The following is a 12,673-nucleotide window of genomic DNA, read 5'->3' as shown; positions in this document are numbered from 1 at the left end:
GTGCCAAACCCACTCGAGCTCTGCAGTGCCAGCTGTACCAAACCCACTCCAGCTCTGCAGTGCCGGTGCCAGCTGTGCCAAACCCACTCCAGCTCTGCAGTGCCAGCTGTGCCAAACCCACTCCAGCTCTGCAGTGCCAGTGCCAGCTGTGCCAAACCCGCTCCAGCTCTGCAGTGCCAGCTGTGCCAAATCCCCTCCAGCTCTGCAGTGCCAGTGCCAGCTGTGCCAAACCCACTCCAGCTCTGCAGTGCCGGTGCCAGCTGTGCCAAACCCGCTCCAGCTCTGCAGTGCCAGCTGTGCCAAACACACTCCAGCTCTGCAGTGCCAGTGCCAGCTGTGCCAAACCTGCTCCAGCTCTGCAGTGCCAGCTGTGCCAAACCCACTGCAGCTCTGCAGTGCCGGCTGTCCCAAACCCACTGCAGGGTGGCAAAGCGCTGGCTGCTCCTGGGCCAGCCCTGCTGGGATGGCATCATCCCACCGTGTCCCCTGGACATGCGTGGCTGCAGACGGATGGAGAGGGGTTTGGGGATTGGGGACTGGGGACTGGGATCGAGCTATGGGGTTGGAGAGCAGGTGGAGTTTGGGATGGGAGCAAATTACACCTCCAGCCTCTGCTGCTCTTGGTGAGAACTTGCACCTTGTGGACACCCTGGGGCCGGCAGCTATGGTGTCCCCAGACCATGTGGGTGCCAGCGGCATCACCTACCACACAAATACCTGCTGAGGAGAGTAGTTGGGCATGCTTACATGCACAACTCGTTTTTTTATGAGGTATTTTAGCTTCAATATGGCTCTAAAGATAAGTTTTCCCACCCTAAAGAAGTCTGGGAGGTATCACAGATGTCTTTTGGGTAACATAGCAACTCCCTTTTTTGGCTATTTGCAGGCTTCCAAGCCCAAAGCTGTCCTTTCCTTTTCAGGACAAGCTATGCTATTAAAAAACAACAACAACAACAACAACAACAAAAAACCCACCAAAGCCAACAACAACAAAACAAAACAAACAAACAAAAAAACCAACCCAGACCAATGGAATAATTTGCTTAAGACTCACATTTGCAGCAGAGAGTAAGATATAATTGCAGCCTTTGATCTTCAAAGATCTCATCCAGTGTCTGCTGAAGTCAGTGAAAGCCACTCTGTTTGACTTCAATGAACATTTATAATATACAACCCAGAAATATCCTTCCATTTTATCTGTGCATGTCTGAAGCCTCTCTGGTGGAAATAAACTTGAGTATGTTAAGTTTGGGTGTTGTAACATAATTTTATGTGGCATGAAAGTGTTTCATATTTGAACATGAAAGGAATAACATTTGTTTGCCCTGAAAAACACAACTGCTATTAAAGAAGCATGTGGCATCAAGCCCAGATCACCTAGCAGGAGTTAATGCAACACTTGTAGCTGCATTAGTATTGCTGAAACAAGTGCTCAGTTGCTAATGAGCTGCCTGCCAAGCAGTGATGTTGCCATCTGAAAACCTTTTTGGTCCTTGGCATCTGCCTCTAAGAGAGATATGAGATATATAAACCCAGAAAATTATCATCATCATGTCAGATTAATTCTGCATAGTCCAGTGTTTTAGGCTACTGTAAAACTGGAACTATCTCTATGTAAATGCACTAAATAATTATCTGAAATTTGCCTTGATGTGGGGGTTTGGCATTTTCCTTCTCCACCCCATGTATATCCTCAGCACCAAATGTTACTGACTAGTCTGGAGGGGGAGGTTTAGCAGCATGAGGAATTTCTAATAGAAATCAAATATTAGTACAAGCAAGATGTTATCTTGCCCAAATGAGACTGATTACATAATTAATCTTGATAGTTATACATGATTTTGTGTGCATGTGATTCGAATACTGGATTAAAAAGCCATGAGATGAGCCACTGAGATGATTTACTTTCTAGGGAAATCCAAGCAGAAAGGTGAGCAAAATTTCCATGGACTCTGGGATAAGTTTGAAGGCTTTCATCCTGCTCAGATTGTGATGGAGGCCATTCCCTGCAGAAATCCTGGACCAGAGCTACCAATGATCCTGGCTAAACCTGATGAGAAGCCACGAGCAGGGGTGACAGTGCAGGGAACAGTGGGGTATGTACACCTGCGTGGCTTGGACTCAGTGCTTACAGATGGTTTTGTGATTGGTGTTTCGGTCTTGCTGCTTTCAGGGGAATCATTGTGGGTGAGGGATTTTTGTCGTATAAACTGGATTCAGAGCAATGTGGGAGGAGAAGAGGATGGGGCAGCACGCACTGAGAGTAAAGCGCTCTCCATGGTGTGGGGGATGAAGGTGGCAAGGAGAAGGGCCTCTGTGGATTTGCAAAGTTTAGGTGCCAGCACTGGGTGATTCGGTAAATCTTACTGCTGCTGCCACGTGCATAACACAATGCTGTTTTAGGAGAGACCTTGGGAACCAGATACAGCCAAGATGAGAGATGGATACTGTGCCCATTGGTGTTTCTGGTGTTGCATGTCAGCATCAGTCCATGACACAGAAACCTAATCCAGCATCACAGCTGGAGTCAGTAAATGCCACCATGTTCCCAGGAATATTTTGAAGCTCCTGCCATTAAAGATTGCCGTAAGAACAGATGGGATCAACTGGCCATAGCTCAATTTTAATGGTGCAACAGTGACAACCAGTGGCCAGCTGGGCTAATCCGGGGTGAGTGCCATCCCTCCAAACCAGAGCCGGGTACCTCCAGGGTCTGCCTCCCGGAGGGGCCTGGAATCACACTGGCACAGCTCTCTCCAGGCACTGGGATAAACCCCACCAGAGAGGCTTCCGAGCGTGGCAGCCTTTGATATCTCCACCTTTGGGGTCACGATCCCACATTGCTAATGGGTGAAATGTTAGTGTAGCATTTTGGGGCTGAATTCCTGCTACTGAGCACTCAGCTGCTGGAACACAACTTGAGGACATTTGGTGTAAATGGTTGGAGAGGGCAGGGCACAGGTGGGAGAAGAGTTAAGCGTCTAATGATGCCAATTTACATTTGGAGTTGTGCCTCACCTCCAACGACTTTATTTCCTTGTTGCACACTTTTGTGCTGAAAGGGACATGACCTCAGACACAGCACAAAACAGTACACGGTTGAAGGTCTCATGTAAGACTTTCTTTTACCCTCTCCTCAAACTCAAAGAAATGATTTAGACCCTGAAGTGCTTGTCCTGCTCTTTGTGTGCAGAGAAGCCCACGGTTGACCAAACACTTTTACTGCAGGGAAAGCAGAAATTCTCCTGCCTGCCTGCACCTGGGCACTGCTGTATCCCACTGACAGCATCACAAGGACTCAGTGCTGTGCTAGCACATCAGCCTAGTCCCAGAGAAGTCTGGGGCTGTGTGGGAGCTGGCGGGGCTGGAGGTCCTCGTGCTCCACGTCTGCCATCTGTTTTGGGCAGGCCTTGGTCCCTTTCCCAGGGAGGTGACAGCATCCCTTCCCAGGGCCACTGCAGGGAGGGCACAAGGGGGAGGGCAGCCTTTGCTTTGCGCCTGCACGTTTTGCAGTTCAAAGGCTGCTGCTCCTCGTTGCTGCTCTCAAATCTGTGGATGACACAGATGTGGATATCTGGTGATAGCACAGAGGAAACTCTGGTTCCATAAGCAAGGGTCTGAACAGCTCGAGGACTGCCAGCAAGGTGCCATTTGCAAGATCTGGATTTTTGAGAATTTAGGACAAAGGTAAGACCCTTGTGAGCTGGCACAGGCAGCCCAAGGTTATTGACCCTTCTTGGGTAGTGGCTGGTGTTGCATCAAGTGCCCCACAGGCACCTGTGATGCCCCTTTATCACTTTGGGTCTCAGCAGGCAAATTTTGCTGAAACCCAAAAAGCTTTGGGGAAAACTTTTTGGTCTTTCTTGTTCCAGTGCAAATGTGTTGTGTGTCTCAGTTTGGTTGCAGCTACCAGCGATATGATGCCAATATCCAGCTGCAATGTTGGTTGGTCACCTTAACTGAGACTAACTCATTTGATTAAAGTTTGTAGTTTATAAGATCTTAAATTGTTTCCTCCTTAGCCACTGGGCCCTTTGGAACAATTCTGGCTTGTCTTGGATTTTTAAACGGAATCATTAATTTAGAAACTCAAGAGTTTGGGGTACAGGAGCATCGGGCATGGTGTGGAGCTGCTCCCAGTGGGGAGAATTAGAGCAGAGCCCATGGGGCAGAAGAGCCAGGACGGAGTGATGGCCTGGCAGCACCGTCCCCTCTTCCAGGGTGCCCTGGGAAGGACCTGCTCGCCTCCTGCACCTTGTTTCTCTGAACAGATTGGGCTAGAAGTAAAAGAAGTAAAACAGGAGGTGAAACCCTTTTACTTCTGTTTGCTAATCTTTCTTCTTCTATCTTTCTTTCTCCTTTCTTTCCCCCCCCTTTTCTTTTTTTTTTTTTTTTTTTTTTTTTTTTTTTTTATTAGTAGGGCTCCTTTTTTCTCTCTCTTTTGCCTCAATAGAAAGAAAAAAAGTTTTGTCAGCACTCCTGTTTCTTTTGTTGTTTTCTTTTTCTCAGAAGTCTTTTCTGCTTTTATCCTAATCCCAGGCATGCATGAGGGAACAGTTGTGCTCTGTTGTTTGTCTGTTCTGGTAGTTTTGAACCAGTAGGGCTCCTGCTTTGTTCTCTTTATTTTCTGAACACAGAAAGGTAAAAGAGTAGGAATAGCGATTGAAACTCTTAAGAAGAGAAACCTTCGATATTTATTTAGATTTAATTCATTTTTTGCCATGTTGGTAATAATTAAGGGATGATGACAAATTTTTAAAAAAATAGAGAGGGAAAAAAAGGAAAAGGAAAGAAACCTCTTTTCACTCCCCTGAGATCAGAGTTTTGCTACCCGGAGCATTTTAAACTTCTACCCCTTGAGACGCACATTTTTAACTCTGTTGTCCAATTTATTCACTGTCTGGGACCAGACAACAACTTAACATATGCTAGGGTTGTCTTTTTCCCTACACACAGAATTACTCCTTTGTAGAGCTGACTTTATGATTTGAAAAGCAGTGCTAGCCTGGTTTACCTGATGTGATGTCAGCCTGACTTTCAAGTCACGTCTCAGTTTTACGCCTTATATTTATGGCTTTAAATCCACTCTGGTGCTTCTTCTTTATGGGGGGCATGTTGCAGAATTGTCACAAAAGCTTTTTTTGTTAATTTCTAGGTATTTCTTTACTAGTTGGGCATGCTGGCTAATAAATTACCTGAAATGTTTTTAAAAATTAAACTAAAACTAACACGGATCCATCTGTCTCTATTTCATTCCTGCAAAACAAACCTTTTATGATTTTGGTATCCAACGTGTGCTTGTTCTCCGTTGCCATGGAGATGCTGTAGGCCTGAATTTTTTTTCACAGGCTCTTGCGATGAAGTTTTTTTTGAAAACTGTTTTGATTAATTTTTCCTCCACTTCAACTTCTCTCTCACTTAAACTGTTTTCCCCTTTTGTTTCCCACTTGATTTATGGCAGGTCGCTGTCATTAAAACAGATGCACGTTTTGAAATTCCTTCTTTCTGTTCGAATGCAAAGGAAAAAAAAAAGAGAAAAAAAAAATAACCCATGCAAGTCATGCTCAAAGACTTGGTTATTGTTGCTTGTTGGATTTCTGCTCTCTGTGGTTGTCGGGCCTAATTCAAAGTAATTCAGGCTACTCAGTGGGGGCAGTGCATAGCTCCACAGGAAATTATGATAGCAAAAGTCTTCCTGTAGTGCTCTACACTTGGCACTACAAAGTGCCTCGGGCTGCAGTTACCTGAATAGGGTTGAATTAGACCAGACAACCGCATCATCCCACTTCTTAATCTATTAGAGCGATATACAAGTGGCAATTGTTGATTGCAAAAATGGGATTAAGAGGCTCTTCAAGTGAATTGATTTTCTTGTGAGAACAAAAAGAGGAAAGAGAAGGCTCGTTTGAATCACACAGCCAGAAAGTTTCGTGAATGGGTTCCACTCCAAATGTTAGAATTAAAGCAACCAATATTTCCCCATGGAGCATGCAGGTGAGAGGGAAAAAACTGCTGAAAAATAGAAAATTATGTCTAAAAGTTTGTGGTGCTCTCAACAAACCGTGGCTCTTCCCCCATGACCCCTCCCTCCCTCCCTCCCTGCTCCAGGCAGCAGCAACAACAAATCCTTGTTTCAGCCAAACACTTTGTTGCTCTTCGTCAGCCTCTGCTTATTATTCTTTAATCTTTATTTTTGCCCACACATTTCACTTATTTTGCTGTATCTCAGGGCAGAAATGGGGTGAGAGAACAGCTGCTTTGACTCCTGCTGGTTTTCCCTGAATCCTTGCACTTATTTCTTCCCCCAGCCAAGACCAAAACAGTGTCATGTCTCTCCCAAGAGACCTCCAAAATCTGTTGCCTGCTCTGCTCCAGAGCACCTCCCCACAGGGATTTCACCCTGTCCCCCTGGTGCCTGCTTTTCCCCTCATGGTTGCTGTTTTCCCTGAAACCACAAGTTTTGTGTGGACAAGTGTAATAAATTTCCATTAACCTCAGTGTATCATCCCCTGCGAGGAGCAGAGCCTGGCATGAACCTTCGCTGGGATGGGTCCTGCTGTTTATTTTCGGGTGGCTTTCAGTGATGCTGGAATCCTTTTGCCCCAGCTGAAAGACCAGCTGGTTCTGGGCTGTGTAGGGAGGGCAGTGGGGAAGGCAAGTCCTGCCCTGGGTGTGCTGGGGACCGACACTCAGACAGGGCTGGCTGTCAGCAGTGTGGAGAATAGAAATGACACCCAGCAGGGAAAAGGAGCTGCTGCAGCAGATGGAGGGAGCCTGGTGCTGTCACTGGGGAAGGGACAGTGGGGAACATCCCCTCTCAGACACAGGGATGAAACTCCTCTCCTCCCACCATAAAAGCATGAGATCTCACCCTGGTGCTGGCACTTTCAAGTGGACTTCAGAGATTTTGGGGCAGGGAACAGTCAGCTGAACTAGACCTTGGGTACACGTCCCCCCTGACCATGTTATCACCAGCGTGTCTGTTCAAGCTTTTGGATGGTTGGTTTGCCCTTTGTTTAAATTTGCTGTGGTAGGCCTGTTCTCCCAGCTGGACCCTGCTTGGGAAGGGGCTGGAGAAGTGTCCCAGAGCAGAAGGGGCTGGTGGAGTCATTGCCGTGGGCTGGAGGGGGCACGACCACCAGGGAGGCTCTCACATGATGTTTTGGGAAGGGGCAGAAGCAAATTTGGAGCAAAAACACCATCTCAGTGCTTCACCTAACGATTTTTTATTTCAGGGGATAGTTATGTTGTTGAAAAACTTTTCCTTTTAGGTAGGTGGTTGTAGTTCAGATACGAACTTCTATGGCATCAGAGCCCCCTCTTGCACCCCAAGAACCCCTGTGCATGTTTAGAAGTACTTCAAATCCAAATGAAACAAGACCAAATGGGCCCCCCTTAGGAGGCTGCATTCATACTTCCCTGAATCCTTCACCACGAGCAGCCACTTTTTCATTTCCCAGCACATTCCAGCCCTTCCCACCTCTTGCTCAGCTCTCGCAGTTTCAACGGGGTGCTGTTTCCAAACATGCATTTGCATGGGTTTCCCTTTTACACCACTTCTGCCCCATGGAAAGATTTTTCCCAAAATCGCAGTCACAGGATGCCAGGAGCACCCACAAAGTGTCAGCATCCATGGGGAGCAAGGCAGCACAAATTCCTGCTTTGCAGCAACATCACTTTCTCTAACTGCGACTTGGTAATTGCTCTGTATTTAATTACCCGAGATTGCACCAGGTCCTCGTGCTGTATTTGCGTGAGTGCTATCAATTATGTCATAATAAATGAATTTCCTTTTCAGGATTCCTGCAGCTGATGGCTGGGCTTCTGTTCCTCCTTGACTGTTCTGACTTTGAACAGGTTTATTCAGCTGTTGTCTGCTAAGCCCTACAGAAAAGAACAATAGCTTCTGATCTGCCTTTTATGGGTTATTGGAAACTGGTGGTCCGCACTACAGCTTTGGTCAGTGATTAACCAGAGTGAAAACAAACTACACAAGGCTAAGTTGATGTTGGAGGAGGAATGAACCCACTTCATTAAGGTTTTAAGAGGAAACCTTTTCTTCTTCAATGCTTGTTCACAACTTTTCAGGTCTCTATTTAATCACGTAATTCTCTCTAAGTAGGAAGAGAAGCTTGCCTCACAGCAAGAGGTCTTTTGCCACATGACAACTTAGAAAGATAAATTATATATAAATATCTTCATGGTTTTGTGGAAAGGAAGCCAAATTTGGTTTCACTGCATGCAGCTAATTTGCAAGTTTCTTAGGTGCTGTAGGCATCCCAATGTCCATTGCAGGTAGAGAAATTTTTGCTGCAATTGCCTTAACTTTCAGTGAGTGTTGGTGTGTAGGGTGAGCAAATCATATCTGATCTGTGCCAGACACGGGTAGCTGACAGGCTGAGGGCAGATGCAATAATAGCAACCCACCTTTACAACCACTGAGACAAAATGGAAGTGCTCCCAGGGTGGAGGTTGGTTCCATCTCCCGGAGATGTCGAACCCTGCTGTGAACTGGGATCTCTGTGCTGTTGGCAGCCCAGGGAACAGAAATGAAAGATGGTAGATGGATGCTAGTGAGTGATTCCAGCCCATGAGGTCCAACCCTTGTGCTGTGCTGGGTAATCACACAAAGTGCATCAAGTTGGGGCAGCCCCTGAGGTTTTGTTTAGCTTTATTTTTTATTTTTGATTTTTTTTTCAACATGGTAGTTAATATGACTTCAACCCAAAGCACAGACATAATAAATCAACCTGCTGGCTCTTCTGTGGGTATCCAGCAGCAGCAAAGTCTGGCTTTTTCCACAGCCTCTGCTTTTCCAGCACTGCAGGCAGCTGCTCCTCCTGGCTATCAGTGCATGCACAGGAATACCCTGGGAAATGCCAGGGAGCTGCCTGCTGGTCACCTTCAACATCTTTACCAGTTCCTGGTGGGCAGCAGAGATCTTCATCAAGTAGATGCCTGAAATGCTAAAGGGCATGGGTTAAGCTGGTGCTTGTGGGATGGGCACAGCTGATCCAGGCTCTTGTTTGTGTGCTGGGATAAACACGGATTTGTTTGGGGTCCAGGATGAAGTAGGTTGTTGTTGAATGGATACAGGCCATGTGGTCTTCTAATTTTTCCTTCTAAGAGCTCCAGTGGTGATGAGTAGGAGATTCCACCGAGCAGAGGTGACTGTAGCCCTGGGCACCTGCTGCGGGCAGGGCTGACCCACCTGGTGTGCCTTCCTGCCCTGCAGGTCACTCCACTCTTGGGGGAATGAAGACTGCAACTAAACAGGCTGGGAAATACAGGAACAAAGAGGGTAAAATGTATGTAGAGATCTCCCACTTCTCATGAAATCAAGAAAAGTAATGGGTGATCATTTCCTCTTTAAATTAAACAGCAGGAGCACAATTTTTCCTTCAGAGATCCATTGCAAATCATGATTTTTCTATAAAACTATAAGTTCATTTTCTCCAGGTGTTTCCTAAATTGATTAATTTGGGGTACAGAAAAGTTTAAATATTTCATTAGATGAATATTGAACTCCAATTAAAGAATCTTGTTGAAATCATTTAATGATGTGCTTTGTTGGAGTGGAGGATGAAGGGGGAGGAAAGCTGGGGTGCTGGGATGGGAGCAGCCTGGATTTGCAGCAGGTGAGGATCTGTCCCAATGCAGGGTTTGGCTAGTAAATTACAGTACTAAATTGTCTCAATTAATAATTAAAATGTATATTTAAATAATGCATCAAAGGAAAATGCCTAAATTGCAGACTTGAGATTTTTGGGGTGAGTTCATGTTCAGTCTGAGGCTTCACATGTGGGAGGAATTCAGATACCTAATGTACCAACATGAAACGGGGATTTCAAAAGCATTTGCTTTTGTGTTATAATGATGAAAAGAGATGTAGGAAAAGAGACTGCTGAGCTCCTTGGAGTGTTTGTGAACAAAATAGCACCTTTTGGGGGAAACAAAGGCAACCGTTCAGAATCTATCAAACAGTTTATGGCTCAAATGCTGCAAAAATTGGGCAGCAAAAAGTGTGAGAAATCCTTTAGATGATTCCACTGGGGGAAAGGCTGGACTGCACATTGAACAGAGAACACAAGGGGCAGATGTGCCTTGGACAAAGGATTATCAGACTAAGACCCATTTAGGAGTCTGCAGCAGAATGTGGAGGAGAAACTGAAGCAGAGTGAGACTTCCAGCAGTGTTTCATACCTGGCACAGAGGTCTCCTTGGAGACAGTGCAGGGTCTCACGGCACCAAACCAAGACCTGCAGTGTACCTGGAGGTGCAAGATGTGTGCATCATTCCTCCAGTGAGGTCCAGTGCCTTTCTGTGCCCGTGGCAGCTGGCACTGATCAGTTCGTGACCGTAATCAGCCATTCCTGGCTTTTCCCAGAAGCTGTGTGGTGCTGGGTGGTTTTTGCTCTCAGACATCTCTGCTGAGCCAGGCCAGTGGCAGAGCTGCTTGAGCAGGCACTGCCTTCGGTTTGGCTGGAGAAACAGGGAGGCAGGGCTGTGCCAGCCTCCTGTCCCTGCTCGGGGGATGGCACAGCCCACTTTCACCAGTCCCCCGTGAGCCTAGCCGGGCTCCTCCCTTTTGGGTGCTCGCCCAAACCTGTCTCCTGCAGTCAGCTCCCAAATGCTCCTCTCCCCGAGTGTGCCCAGGCACGGGGCTGGGGGCAGTGGATGTCCAGGCTGGCTGCCACCATGGTTTCACTGTGGCCGTAGGGCTTGGCCACACCGATGGCTGTCTGGTTTGACTCCAAACACAAACCTCTCTGGGGCTGAATAGAGGGGATTCCTCAATGCAAAAGCCTGGCTTTCCCTTCACACATGAGGGGTTTGCTCCAATATGCTTTGATGTCCTGCAAGGAAGCTGCTGCAGCATCAATGGCATCTAACACGGTGACACATGTAGGGCCGGAGGGCCCTGGGAGCAGGTTTCAATAAAACCATGGACTCATCCACCCATGCACATGCCTGGCAATGGCAGCAGCCCAGCAATCGATTGAGCTGTCAATGTGTGCCCAAGGACCGTGTTTTGGTCTTTCTCTCCTGTGCAAATATGACTGCTCTTGGAGCACTGGGCCTGATCCAAGCCTTGGAAAAATATTTGGCTGCTCGGGAAATGACTGGAGCATACAGGACCTGTCCAGTGTGTGTGTGTAATTTCAGCAGCGTGGCTTTCTCAAATCAGTTGAAGGGAAATAATTTTAATTGCAAGTTGTTTCCCTCCATAGCTGAGCACTTCACAAAGGAAAAAGTCTCTGTTCAGGGTTATTATTACACCCCGGGGCTTTGGAGATGTTGTTCCTAATGGAGAGAGAAGTAGGCAGTGTTTAACCAACAGAGGAAGTAGTGTTTAACCATAAGCATGTCTCTCTAATTTCTGCTTACAGTCCTAATGATGAGTGGGTCTGAGCATCAAAGGCAATTTTGCTGATGCCAAGACCACAGGGATTTCATCCCTTTTACCAGGGGACAGGAAAAGGCACTGCTTTCCAAGGACAGATTTTTTTCCCCAGCTTGCTGCTGCTAGTCCAGGCTTCTCCAGGTGGAAATGGCCTTGGAGGCTGTGATCCAGCCTGAAGCACGAGGACTGTGTCTGGGCAGCTCTCCCTCCAGCCTGCACACACTGCTGAGCTCTCCAGCAGCTTCCCAGTGCCACCACAGTCTTCACTGACAGCGAGCACCTGAGCTGTCCAGAGGTACCTCCTCCAGCAGGGAATGTGAGTTTGTTTATCACACAGCAATGGTGCTGATGCGTTTTCTCCTGTGTACAGGTGTTTGCTCATATGTTTGCCAGCATTCCTGGGAGCAGACAGATTGGGATCTTTGGAAAACTGGACCTGTGCACCCAACCTGTGAAGTGATGCCCAAGTAAGCAGGCTCTGCGTAGGATGTGATTATGACTGAAATTCATTAAGGACATCTAGGTGTCTATTGATTTTGGCTGCTCTTTGTGGCCCCAGAACCTCCCTTTTCACCTGGGAACAGCTGGGCAGAGGCTCCCAAAGGAGAAGGGTGTTTTACAGCAAGCAGCCAGTTGCAATCGCTGTGGTGAAGTCCACGCTTCCACTGCAGGTCCCTGCCCTGTAGGAGATGCCTTGGGCTGATCCTGGCTCTCTGCATGGCCAAGGAGGGCTGGTCAGGGTTGTTAGAACCCCAGGGATGGCCCTGGCTTTGCATCAAAACCTCATCAAAACCTGCATCTGTGCAGAAATTCACAGCTCTGATAGCATGGATGCTGTGAAGAGACCTTGCCCAGAGCTGGATTAACTTCAGACCCATTCAGGGGGGCTTGAGGGGGGCAGGAGAAATCACTTCTCTGGCCATACAAGGCAGGTTTGTGGCTCTGGTGACTCAGGATTAGTGCTCCAGAAAGGGAGGGTAGGACCATTATAGTGAAATGTAGACTCTCCATAGGAGGCACTCACACATCCTACGGGGAGGGAAGAGGGGGAGGAGGGCATCTGTGGCCCAGCTAAGTTTAGGGAGGAAGCCAGATCACCCCTGCCAGTGCCCAGGCACGGGTGCCAAACCTGAGCAGGACAGGTGGAAAGCACGGCGTGGGCACCTGCAGGTGACACCCTGGGGAGTGCCCAGCCCTGCTCCTACAGCCCACACCAAAGGACTGCAAAGGGAGGACGAGAAAGAGGTGGGAAGAGAAAATGTGTTTGCC

General features: G+C 47.5%; 1 long non-coding RNA gene across 1 annotated transcript in view; it reads left to right on the top strand.

Annotated features, from left to right (window-relative positions):
* The first annotated feature begins 3,499 nt into the window (after positions 1 to 3,499).
* The window catches only part of LOC117002907, a 77,836-nt gene continuing 68,662 nt past the window's right edge, over positions 3,500 to 12,673 (top strand). Inside the window, exon 1 of the long non-coding RNA XR_004419434.2 lies at positions 3,500 to 3,687. This is a non-coding gene — a long non-coding RNA (uncharacterized LOC117002907). The remainder of the gene's footprint in view (positions 3,688 to 12,673) is intronic.

Source organism: Catharus ustulatus, chromosome 14, assembly GCF_009819885.2.
Source record: "Catharus ustulatus isolate bCatUst1 chromosome 14, bCatUst1.pri.v2, whole genome shotgun sequence".
NCBI lineage: Eukaryota > Metazoa > Chordata > Aves > Passeriformes > Turdidae > Catharus > Catharus ustulatus.
The sequence above is the reverse complement of the archived record's forward strand: the minus strand, read 5'-3'. Positions and strand labels throughout refer to the sequence as shown.